Raw genomic sequence first — 13,159 nt, forward strand, 5'->3', positions numbered from 1 at the left:
TCCCCTTCCCCTCAGGTCAAGAGTCTGGGCGTCATCCTCGATTCCTCCCTCTCCTTCAGTCACACATAAATAATATCTGCCGGTCTGCATACTTACACCTACGCAAAATAACCGCCTCCGTCCGTCCCTTACCACTCACACTGCCTCCATCCTTATCCACAGCCTCGTCACCTCCCGCCTTGACTACTGTAACTCTCTCCTTTTTGGCCTTCCTCAAAAATCCCTCCATAAACTTCAACTTCTTCAGAACTCAGCAGCTCGTGTCATCACCAGAACCCCCCTCATTTCATCATATAACCCCGTTCTTCAGCAGCTCCATTGGCTCCCCGGTTCAATTCAGAATACAATTTAAAATCCTTCTCCATACTTTCAAAGCCATCCATAACCTTGACCCTCCATATCTATCAGAACTCCTACACATTGCCGTCCCCTCCCGCTCCCTCAGATCTTCCTCCTCCCTCCACCTCACTGTCCCCCATGCTCGACTCATCACCGTGGGGACCAGAGCCTTCAGCCGCTCTGCTCCCAGCTCTGGAACTCACTCCCACCCGACCTCCGCAACATCAACTCTCTCCCTCTGTTCAAAACTAGACTAAAAACCCATCTTTCCAGCTCGCTTATCTGTAAATACACTGTTCCTGTTTTGTTTTGTTTGTTGTTTTGTTTGTTTTGTTTTTTGTTTTATCTGTTCTGTTATTACTACTTACACTTTTATGTTCCCTATATCTGTCTTTTTCTCTGTAAAGCGTCCTTGAGTGTTAGAAAGGCGCTGTTAAATAAAATGTATTATTATTATTATTATCAACAGAAGTCATTTAGGGTTAAATTCTGAGTTTTAACTCTTCGTCTTATTTAGTCTCCATGTTTGTGCTGACAGCTGATTGTTGTCATTCTATTTTTATGTTTTTCATGTGTTTCCACATTTTGTGTTTTTTTCTATTTTTTTGGCTTTTATCAACAAGCTCTCAATGAGCTCAGTTGAGATCTGTTATTTAACCTGTAGAGAGAAGTCCATATATGGTCAGACAGGTGTGTCTGCAGGTTCACAGCTGTGCTGGGAGGGGTTGACCTGCAGAGACACACGGAGACACACAGAGACAGACACAAAGAGACATACAGAGCCAGAGACACACAGAGACAAAGACACAGAGACAGAGACAGACATTTCCAGAAGAGAAATCTGAAAATTGTAAATTGTTCTAAATTCTTCTTTTATTTTGTTGACATTTTAGAGTTTTTCCAGACAGGATTTTGGAAATCTCCTTTCATCACTGCATCAATCACAAAAACACCTGTTGACAAGTTTTTAGACATGAAATGTTCCATAAATCAGTTTCTGAATGATATGTGAACACCCCCCTCTGTAATAACCTTCATAATATAGATTGGAGTGAAACTGGAAAGTTGGGTGCATGGAAGTGCTGCTGAAGTGGAGATTTTTGGCTCAGTCTGAGAAAAACCCATTTAGAGAAAACGGCCTTTGAACATCTGGATTATACATAACATAACATTAACATCTGGTTATTATAGGAGAAAAGGGTCTAATTAATGAACTAACACATATCAACAGGAAACTTCCCCAGTTAATTACTTACATTAACACAGAGACATTTTACAGATTTTTGGATTACTACTTTTCTGAAATGTCATGTTTAAAAATGCAAATGCTAACTTTTGGTGAATTTAGGAGAACTTTGAACGTGCAAATAGACATAGTTTGGTAAAATGATCACCTACATGTGTATTTTGGTATGATGGTTTTTAATAAATCTCATTTTTCTTGTAACTGTTATGTTTTCTTTCTCATTTTCTCAGCTTGACATTTTTAGTATGGAATGCAAATCTAACGCTTCTAATGATAAATTATTCCAACTTGATGTCAGATTGAGTGGGTTCAAATCCCACCTCTGCCATTTGCATATATTACATAGCTGGAAGCCAACCAATGTGATGTCTTACAGCTGTGGCATTTGGCCTGAACTTGGTGAAGTAACTAGAATCATCCATCCATCACCTTGCTGGGATTGTTCCTTGTTAACCTGAGGTTTTACGGTGGTGAAACCTTCCTTTCCAGCACTTTGGACTAGAAAATCAACAAATAATTGTGATAATCTCCATATTGATCAAAATAATCGTGATTATCTCTTTGGCCATAATTGTGCAGCCCAAAGAGATCTAATGTTTTATCAAACCAGGTTGAGCAAGTAACCTTTCTGCTGACTTCTTGTAAAATAAAGCAAGTAACATCACTCAAAGAAAGCTACTGTGATGGCTGGGAATCAAACCCAGGTCAACTGTTTGGAAGGCAGCTATGCTCACCACCATACCACCATCACTGGGCAATACAATGTTCACTTCAAATCTTGCAACACATCTGGGCATTGAGACTGTGAAGTGTGCTCTATTACTGAGCTACAGCCCCTGACGATTCAGAAATTCCCTCCAGGGGGTCCTGTGTTATCACATTCACAAGAATGGGAAGTGCATTCATCTACATTATTGCCCTTCGGTAGCTCAGTTGGTAGAGCAGAGGACTGTAGAGTTGTAATGAAATCCTTAGGGTCGCTGGCTCAAAGGAGTACTCTTTTCCAGAGTTTCCCTTCAGGGATCCAGAAAGTATTTCTGATTTTGATATAATATAAATATTACACCTGAATCTGTCAACTCTTGACCATTCCCTGACTGGGAATTGAACCCGGGCCGCGGCGGTGAAAACGCCGAATCCTAGCCACTAGACCATCAAGGAGCCTCTCCTAGCAACTTTATCTTTGTAGATGTGAGTTTCCTTTTCACTTACTGGAATGACTCATGTTGTTTTAGGCGAGGAATGGCGCCTGGCTAGTGCTTCAGAAGGAAGGACATGACAGATTGCACATCTGTCACATAGTCAGTTTGTATTCTTAAATACCAAGTCTCTTGCTGTTCCTTGACTAGTTGGCCCCCCCTGCTCTGCATCGCTCCAGGTAAGTAGAAAGCAATCTGTTACGCACCTTTGCATTACACTAAAATGTCAAAATTTGGACCTGAATCCAACAATAACATTACTTGACACTCACATACTGTAAGTCATTTAGTTAGCTAAGCGTTCAGAGGATGTGGGAAAAAGCAAGTCAAGAACAGGTTTTAAAGGACTTGCCACAGACACTGAATACTGCAGTAGATATGTCTACTGTGTTCAAACACATGGTAACTTTACATGTGTTGACAATAAAGATTCTCACAAAAAGCTTAACTTGCAATTGCGCTTTTTGCGCACATTCATGTCTTCTTAAATAAAAATAATTTCTAAGTACTTTATTCCCAATATCATGTCTCAGACATTAGTTCCAGATGAAAACACTAGTTGTCAAAAGTGGGATTTGAATTCCCATGCCTCATGTGGAGACTACGACCTGAACGCAGCGCATTGGACCGTTCAGCCATCCTGACTGATTCAACAGATGTTCAGTAGGACCTGTCTCAAAAATTATAATATACTAAATTAAACATGTCACTCTATTGTAGGTTCTCAGTCATCCATGTCATAGTTAACAAGGGAAGGTTTTCAACTGTCAGCCCAAATATATGGGCGTTCATGGAGACATGGAAGAAAGTCACCAGGGTGGCCATGTGCTTGACAATGGCAATACATTGCACGGTATTTTGAGTCCAGATGTGTCCGTTTTGGTTCCTGATCCATGCTATTATCCCAAAAGTTCACAACTAGGCCAAGGGCAACTGGACTTGGTGAAAGGTCCTCCGCAGAAGTTTTGTCCCTCATCCAAGAGACTTCTTTAGTTTTTTTTACACAAAGGGTTGGACACAGAGCCCACTCACCCACCCATATCTGACAATTGAATGCTGTGGGGAAAGGGGGGTTCCAAAGCTAATAGACCATTCAACAAGCAATTCTGATGCACTATACTGGCCCATTCAGGATGAGCACTGTAAACTCTGACTGCAGCAACACAAGCTCCAACTTCAGTGATCCCTAATTATTATGGTGGACAAGGACATTAAACCTGTAAGCTTACTTTAAACTAGATGTGGAAAGTTGAAAGGTTGATCTTTTTCACCTGTACTGTGGCTTAAAAACAGTTTCCACCGAGATTTGAACTCAGATCGCTGGATTCAGAGTCCAGAGTGCTAACCATTACACCATGGAACCTCTAAAAGTGTTGCAAGTGTTTGCTTGACAGTTTATTTCATAATATTCATAATATTTCATAATTCATAATATCCACATAATATTGATATGATATGATATTGAAGGCACAGGTGACAATAATCACAACGAAGATGAAAAAGCAACAATTATTGGCCAACTTAAGTCATTTAGTTAGCTAAACGTTCAGAGGATGTGGGAAAAGGTAAGTCAAGAAGAAGTTTTCCAAAAGTAGAATGGGAGCCAGAGCGTTCCTCTCCTGTGGAACCAGGTTCCAGTTTGGGTTCAGGAGCCAGACACCATCTCCACATGTAAGAGCAGGCTTAAGAATTTCCTCTTTGATAAATCCTATAGGTAGGGCTGGCTCGGGTGAGTCCTGAACCATCCCTTAGTTGTGCTGCTATAGGCCTAGACTGCCGGGTGACTTCCCATGATGCACTAGGTACCTCTCTCCTCCTCCTTCTCTCCATCTGTATGCAACCTCATATGCCTTTGAGATACAAGAACTTCTTCACTTGCGTAAATGTCCTATTTGTGCAAACAAAAAATGGAAACAGATGATCTTAAGTGTAGGGTTTGGTGATTTTAGTACCCCTAAAGTGTCTGCCGGTGCTTAGCATTATGAGCACCACACTCAAACCATCTGAGATAACTGGCCTGTTTTTTAAGTGTTTGAAAAAGAAAGATTTCCGGAAACAAACCAGGCGAAATCAAGCAAAATTGGGCCAGTTCTGGATGGGCTACCTGGTTGTGTATGGTTTGTAGGGACTGCATATGTTTTCGGTTTGCAAAAAAGACACGGAAAGCATAGCTATAGAGTCCAAACCAAGATGCTACATGCTCCCATTCTGTTTCCGGAGGTAGACAGGAGTTTCTAACCACGAAGGGACTTCAACCCTCAATCTTCTGATCCGAAGTCAGACGCCTTGTCCATTATGCCACATGGTTGCAAAAGAAAAAGTAATATTTCCAAATTTGAATTTCCACGGTTTAGCTGAAAATTAGGAGCGAGGTAACATTTGTAAGAAAGGCAGACTAATTAGGTGGCCAGTTTGCTTTTGTTGAAGGAAATAGATTGAATGCTAGGCACATCAGTTACCTGTGACTCATATTGCACTTACTGAGCAGACAACCTTACAACTGTATGTTTTTGGCCTTGCTACAAAAGACATGGAAAGCAGAGCTATAGAGATTGAGACTTGTTTTTGCGTTAATGGCCGATTTGTGCATACAAAAGGTGGATACAGATTATTTTGGGCGTAGGGTTTGGCGATTTTAGTACCCCTAAAGTGTCTGCCGGTGCTTAGCATTTTTAGCACCACACTCAAACAATCTGAGCTAACCGGCCTGCTTTTTAACTGTTTAAAAAGAACAGATGTCCAGAAACAATTAAGGCCAAATTGAGCAAAATTGTCCGAGTTCTGGATGAGCTGGATGAGTTGTACACATTGCCAATTCTGAACACTTTCAGACACTGTTGTATCATGTACGTAAACTGCACAAGTCTTTAAAAAGAAATGTGGCTGTTTTTCATGCAGGTTTGCATCATAACAATGTGGGTGCTATCTCTAAATGAACAATGGCCAACCTACATCCATCTTGTTAGCACCCAAATCTCTGTACTGATCTCCCTGCTTGGATGGCAAGTCATCTGGTGGATTTTTCCCGTCAAGAGGAAGCGGATCAAGAGGGAGAGTTGTTTTATTGTACTCACCAGCAATAAAGTTTATTTGTCCACAAATTGCAATAGGTTATCAACGTTTTCAGCGACAAAGAATACCACAGCTCAAGTCCCTGATCAGTCAACAGCTTGATTGTGTGATATGTATGAAGTGCTTGCTAACATCATCTGTCATGCAGGTTTGCAGGATGTTCACAGTCTGCTAGTGGCCATGATGAGTTGGGACTTTGAGCTTTTTAACCGTTTTGGTCAATTTAGCCAATTTTCAACCAGTTTGTGCAATAACAATTGGTGTTCTCAGGCATTGTGCAAATCGTGGTCTACCCTCCTGCTGTCTAGAAGACCGTGATCATGGCAACAGCTTTTTGGTCTTCATTTACTTGCACTTTAATTTGTAGTTCAGGAGATTTTTTTCCCACAGTCCTCTGTTTTAGAAGCCTGGGTAGCTCAGTCGGTAGAGCATCAGACTTTTAATCTGAGGGTCCAGGGTTCAAGTCCCTGTTCAGGCGTAGAGTTGCACATTCTGCTAGATGAGTTGTCCATTTGACATGCCTGTATGGACAAATTCAGACACTATCATATCATGTGTGTTCCATGCACAAGTCTTTAAAAAGAATTGTGACTGTTTTTCAAGCAGGTTTGTATCATAACAATGTTGCTGGTAAGTCTAAGGCTGAATCCCATTCCTTCCCCTTACCCCTACCCCTTACCCCTTCCCCTAGCTTTTGCGCGTTCACGCGGGACCTAGTGCTGGTCCAATACGTATTACGAGCTAGGGGTAGGGGATAGACCAAGTGCTGTATAGCCCTTGAAACCTAGTGTGGACGCGACCTCACTAGAAAACACACAGGCATCAATGGCTGCCCGTCGACGAGAGAGACACATGAATGTAAGTACTTTAGGCTTAAATAATTGATTAAAAAGTTACGACAGTCTTGTTTTGTGGTCTATGCAGTCCTGTACATGTGTACTTGCAACCATGTTCCTAACTGAAACTTTTTAAAAATCGCTAGCTTGCAATGCTAACGCTAATCGCTAACGCTAATCGCTAACGCTAATCGCTAACGCTAACGTTGATTTGCACAACAGTCCCACATATTTCTGCCTTGAATGGACTGTATACATCGCATAGATTGTATAGCTATATATATATATTAACGGTCTACGATACATCGCTACGTGCCTAACATATACCGCCCTGTATCACACAGGAGGACACAGCAGCTGATCCACTTTCGGGCTGAAAACCAGCAGACGTTTCCTAATTCATATGTTCATGTTGTACCCATTCATTATTGCATTGGTAGCCTACTGTATTATTGTAATCATCTGTAATTAATTCCTGTTCATTGTTCATGCACTTGTATGTTGTTGTTGGTTTTGATACGGGACACTGATGATATGTGAGGGGGGGTTACTGGCCAAAAGGTTCCAGACTGGTCTGGAATATCAGAATAGCTGTAGTTAATTTGTTTGTTTGTGGTCTTGTTTGTATTTTTTAGTTTTACACATTTGAAGCCTTTTATTGTGTGCGACATGTTAGTTATGGTTCTAATAGTTGATAATGGTTCTGTAACATTATTTTATGTAACGTTTTTGCCTGTTATGTTCAATTTATCACCAATAAAGACAGATTTTTGTCAACAAAATGTTTTTGTGAACATCAATGACATTCAAAACGGTGATAACTGAAACAGATATACACACACCATGTATACAGGGTGTATATGTATGTATACACCATGTATACAGGGTGTATATGTATGTATACATGATACATGTGTATACACATATGTATTGCAAACAGACCTAAGTACTACACAGATAAGAACATCTGCCTCTGCACTACCAAAGTGAACATTAAATATATAAATATTCAAATCCATATGACACTGTTGTCCAAACCCACACAATCAACAGACAGAGACGGCATCTTGGAGGTTTGTGATCAATACTGCATGGTGTCACCAAGTGGTGTCCCATTTCATAGGGGTATGTTTTCACCCCTACCCCTTACCCCTTGGTTTCAAGGGCCAAGGGGTAGGGGTAAGGGCCAAGGGGTAGGGGTAAGATGGAGAAATGGGATTCAGCCTAAGTCTATCTCAGAAAAAGGAAAAAAAAAATCCGAAATTCTTCAGGGGATGTAGCTCAGTGGTAGAGCGCATGCTTTACATGTATGAGGACCTGGCATCTCCAGCAGGTATTATGGTAGAGTCTTTAAAAGAGCTGCAGAAGATGTTACCTCCTGTGGTAATCTGACTGGCAGGGTTATAGAACGTAGGGCTAGACTAAGACCTCCTGTGACACAAACTAAGCGGTATGCTCTCTCTTTTATACCTCAGACTATCAGAACGCACAACAAGCACTGTAGTGTAGTAATTGTATTACGCTGCAGTTTTTATGGGTGTTACAGCAAGTATGAGCACACAAGATTCCATTTTTATGGTTGAAATAAACTTAATGCTTTAAGTTTACTCTTCACCAGGTGGAGACATTAAATGTTAACAGACTTGATACTAAGTATAAGAATTAGCAGAGGATGGTTTCGATCCATCGACCTCTGGGTTATGGGCCCAGCACGCTTCCACTGCTCCACTCTGCTCTGCTTTACAAGGCCAGGGACTGGACAATCTGTAATTCACATTTTGAGGGAAGGACCAAGGTTCCAACAATTTACGGGTTGTAAAGTTAAACATTTGGTAGACCTTGCAACTATCTTTTATGTGAACTCAACCATTGATTGTTCACAAGACTTGTGACTGGCTGGCGTTTTAAAAACAGGGCATTGTGAGTACAGATATAAACATCAGTAAGGAGTCTACCAAGTTGCCTCTTATCATTTTAGTTTGGACACCCAGTGAGGCTTACCGTGATGGTTTGGACTGGGTCAACTAGGGTTTTCAGCTGCTCTCGAGCAGACGGCTGTACTCACTCTGGTTTCTCTTCATAACACACAAGTCTTTTGCCTTTTACTAAAGACTTCCTTGGAGGGGAACGCCGATGAGTTGAAACTATTTTAGGTGGGCTTTGCTGTTTGGCCGAGCCTTTTGTACTTCTTTATACTACCCTTAACAAGACTCAGAGTCTTAACAGCAGCTAAATAATAGAAGCAAGATTATTTTCATGGGCCATGGACAGCGACAGGACTCCCCCTGACTGTGACCAGGACCGATCAAAAAATTTCATTGGGAAGGGTGTGGGAAACAAATTGGCCAGACACAGTAGGGAAAGTTAGTCAGAGAGTAGGATACTGGAGACTTAGAGGACTAACACTAGAAGCAATGGTTTTAATCATCAAGGCAGTGATTTTACCTTTGCTTTTACTCATCAGCTCTGTTTTTATCCCACCCAGAAAGTGATTTTAGACCTGGAACAAGCCATCTTTTATTTCCTGTAAAGGTCCAAGTGGGAACGAGTACAAAGAAGAGTGATGAAGAAGGCAAAGGAGAAAGGAGGGAAGGGAGTGCCGGACTTGTTATTGTCTTTAGGGAGCAGATTTACAGCTAAAAACATAACAGCAGCCACGGCCCCATCCAGAAATCTAAGACTGCAGCTATGGCACGGTTCTGGATGGGATCATACCTCAGAAGATTGAAGACCTTACCCTCTGATGTTAAAGTAACTGGGTCTTTAATCCTTCACCTTGAGCAAGATGATGAATGATTTAATATCAGATTATGATATTGATTTATTTTGTTTTACTGAAACCTGGCTGGGTGATGGAGAATATGTTAGTCTAAATGAATCCACCCCTCCTAGTCATATGAATACCCCCATTCCTCGAGGCACAGGCCCAACTGATGACTTCTCCTTCTCCTGTTACGTGCTGTACCCCAAGTCCATACTGACTCAATTAAATTCAATTAAATTTATAGTATCAATATAGTATCAAGAGTTATCTCGAGACCCTTCACAGTTGGAGTAGGTCTATACCACACTCTGTAATTTACAAGGGCCCAACAGTTCTAGTAGTTCCCTCCAGAGCTAGCAAAAAAAAAAAATCCCTTTAAAAAAAAAAATCCCAGTTGAAGTTTATTTATTTTATGCATCCTTAACTTATGTATAATCCTAATATTAATATATAGGCTTATATTGCAATCTCGTAGCCCTACATGTAGGTGTACCCATATTTAAATGAACACATGGTGGAAAAGTTTATGCAGTGTTTTTTCATTTTACTTGTGGGGGAAAGAGAAACTCTGGAAAAGAGGGATCCTTCGAGCCAGATTTGAACCAGCGACCTAAGGATTTCAGCTTTATACCTCTACAGTCCTCCGCTCTACCAACTGAGCTATTGAAGGGACCTAATACATATGTACGCACTTTCCATTTTTATTTATATGATAACACAGGACCCCCTGGAGGGTATTTCTTTAGATTTTGCAAAACATTCACATAAACTCGCAGATCAACTGGCAAGAATCCCACCCAAAAAAGGGATTTTACACCTGGAACGAGCCATTTTTAATTTCCTGTGGGGGTCCAAGTGGGACCGAGTGCAAAGAAGAGTGACAAAGAAGCCAAAGGAGAAAGGAGGGAAAGGGGAGCAGATTTACAGCTATACACATAACAGCAGCCACAGCCCCATCCAGAAATCCTAAGACTGCAGTTATGGCACGGTTCTGGATGGGATCATACCTCAGAAGATTGAAGATCTTGTAGCGGCCCCTCGGATTTATGGACACAGACGCAGAGAGTTTCAAACGGGTGTCACTTTAATTCTTCTTCTTAAGGAGCACCAGGCACCATTTGTATCATGAACACCGTGAAAACTACAGAAAACACAAGTACAAAATGTTTCAATGTTGATTCACAAACAATTAAAATATTAATCATATTCACATATTAATCGTACCTTATTCCGCTCTCCGAGGGCGCTAATCAACGAGTTTCCCTCCATTAACTTGCATGCTCTCTAGCTTGACACATTCTCACAGTTGGAGCTCTTAGAAATACCATGTGCGAACAACAAGAATAATAAAGTAAATCACAATGCGAACCTTTTCTTTACAAAATTCAAATGGATGAATGATTAATAACTTACAAGTTTTTACCACTCTTACGATGCGTGAGCAACACATTGTGAAGAGAGTATGACCGGAAGTGTAGCGTCAAACAAAATACAAGAAGAAGAAAATGGCGCTTTCAAAATAAAAGCAGAACCGACCACAAATAACACTAGAACTGCAATGTATTGTTAACATAAAAAATATAATACTGTGTAGGAGAATAGAATTGCAATTTATCAGAGACATTTACAGATCTTACCCTTTGATCTTAAAGTACCTGGTAGGGATGAGCGAGTACAGCATTATCTGTATCTGTATCTGTACTCGGACTGGGGCCTAACCCGGAAGTGGACAGGGTTTAAGGCAAGGCAAGGCAAGGCAGCTTTATTTGTATAGCACATTTCAGCAACAAGGCAATTCAAAGTGCTTTACACAAAATCAGTTAAACAGATAAAACACAAGTAAAAACAGTTAAAAATCACAAGCATTAAAAACCGGTAAAACACATGAATAGACAGTTAAAAACAAAGAGAAACATAAAACACAAGAATAAAATTTACAGTGCAGCATAAGAAATTTAAAGAAATGATTAGTCATTTAAAGAAAGGCAGCATCAAATAGAAAGGTCTTCAGCCTTGATTTAAAAGAACTGAGAGTAGCAGCGGATCTACAGGTTTCTGGGAGTTTATTCCAGATATGAGGAGCATAGAAACTGAAAGCTGCTTCACCCTGTTTAGTTCTGACTCTGGGGACAGAAAGTAGACCTGTCCCAGATGACCTGAGAGGTCTGGGTGGTTCATAGTGTAGTAGCAGATCAGCAATATTTTGGACCTAAACCGTTAAGTGATTTATAAACTAGCAAGAGTACTTTGAAATCAATTCTTTGAGACACAGGAAGCCAGTGTAAAGACTTCAGAACTGGAGTGATGTGATCCAGTCTCTTGGTCTTAGTGAGGACTCGAGCAGCAGCGTTCTGAATCAGCTGCAGCTGTCTGATTGATTTTTTAGGGAGACCTGTAAAGACCCCGTTACAGTAGTCAAGTCTACTGAAGATAAAGGCATGGACAAGTTTTCCAATCCTGTTGACACATAAGTCCTTTAACCCTTGATATATTCTTAAGGTGATAGTAGGCTGACTTTGTAATTGTCTTAATGTGGCTGTTAAAGTTCAGGTCTGAGTCCATGACTACACCAAGATTTCTGGCTTTGTCTGTTGTTTTTAACATTGTTGTTGAAGCTGAGCGCAGACTTTTAATCGTTCCTCTCTGCTCCAAAAACAACCACCTCAGTTTTTCCTTCATTTAATTTCAGAAGTTCTGGCACATCCAGCCGTTAATTTGTTCGATGCACTTAGTCAGTTTTTGTATTGGACTATAGTCCCCTGGCGATAAGGTTATGTAAATTTGTGGTCGTCCGCATAACTATGGTAACTTATTTTGTTTTCTCCATAATCTGAGCCAGTGGAAGCATGTAGATGTTAAACAGAAGAGGCCCCAGAATGGAGCCTTGCGGAACTCCGCACGTCATATTTGTACGCTCAGATGCATAATTACCTATAGACCAAAGTAATCCCTATTCTTTAGGTAGGATTCAACCAGTTTAGTACTGAGCCAGAAAGGCCAACGCAGTTTTCCAATCGGTCTAGTAGTATGTCGTGGTCGACCGTGTCAAATGCAGCACTGAGATCAGTAATACTAAGATTGAAATTTTGCCATTATCTGTGTTAAGGTGGATGTCATTAAAGACTTTGACAAGAGCCTTTCAGTGCTGTGGTGTGTCGGAAACCCGACTGAAAGGTATCAAAACTGTTGCTTAGTGACAAGAAATGGTTGAGTTGTTGAAAGACTACTTTTTCAATGATTTTACTTAAAAACGGAAGGTTTGATATTGGCCTATAGTTGCTCATTAGTGACTTGTCTAGGTTGTTCTTTTTTAAGAGTGGCTGATTACTGCAGTTTTCAGGGCCTGTGGAAAGATACCTGAAAGAGAGATGTGTTCACAATCTGTAGAAGATCAGAAGTCAAACAATGGAAACATTTTTGAAAAGTCCCGTTGGTAGAACATCAAGGCAACAGGTCGAGGTTTTCAGATGTTGAATAATGTCCTCCAGGTTTGTATGGTTGATCGTGTGAAATTCTGTCAATTGAAACTATTTTTGCTTGAACACTGTGACAACACATATCCTGGACTTGATATGGAGGCACTGACTGTTTGTCTAATCTTTTGAATTTTGTCTTTGAAGAGGAGCAAAGTCATGCAGGCTGCAGGACCTTGGTAGATAAAAGTTCAGATGCTACTGGTACTGGAGGTTTGTTACCTATCAAC

At 40.7% G+C, this 13,159-nt stretch overlaps 1 long non-coding RNA gene and 3 other non-coding genes across 4 annotated transcripts; 3 read left to right on the plus strand and 1 right to left on the minus strand.

Moving 5' to 3' along the window:
* Nucleotides 1-804: 804 nt before the first annotated feature.
* On the plus strand, nucleotides 805-12,698 carry LOC116676414 (uncharacterized). Its single transcript, XR_004328692.1, has 3 exons — nucleotides 805-886; nucleotides 12,296-12,304; nucleotides 12,679-12,698. It is a non-coding gene; the product is annotated as an uncharacterized LOC116676414 (long non-coding RNA).
* On the minus strand, nucleotides 2,675-2,746 carry trnae-uuc (transfer RNA glutamic acid (anticodon UUC)). The gene has a single exon. It is a non-coding gene; the product is annotated as a tRNA-Glu (tRNA).
* Nucleotides 6,262-6,334, plus strand: trnak-uuu (transfer RNA lysine (anticodon UUU)). Its single transcript has one exon. It is a non-coding gene; the product is annotated as a tRNA-Lys (tRNA).
* Nucleotides 8,754-8,869, plus strand: LOC116676415 (U5 spliceosomal RNA). The gene has a single exon (XR_004328693.1). It is a non-coding gene; the product is annotated as a U5 spliceosomal RNA (small nuclear RNA).
* Nucleotides 12,699-13,159: the final 461 nt, after the last annotated feature.

The sequence above is a fragment of the Etheostoma spectabile genome, unplaced genomic scaffold (genome assembly GCF_008692095.1).
Source record: "Etheostoma spectabile isolate EspeVRDwgs_2016 unplaced genomic scaffold, UIUC_Espe_1.0 scaffold00003132, whole genome shotgun sequence".
Classification (NCBI taxonomy): domain Eukaryota; kingdom Metazoa; phylum Chordata; class Actinopteri; order Perciformes; family Percidae; genus Etheostoma; species Etheostoma spectabile.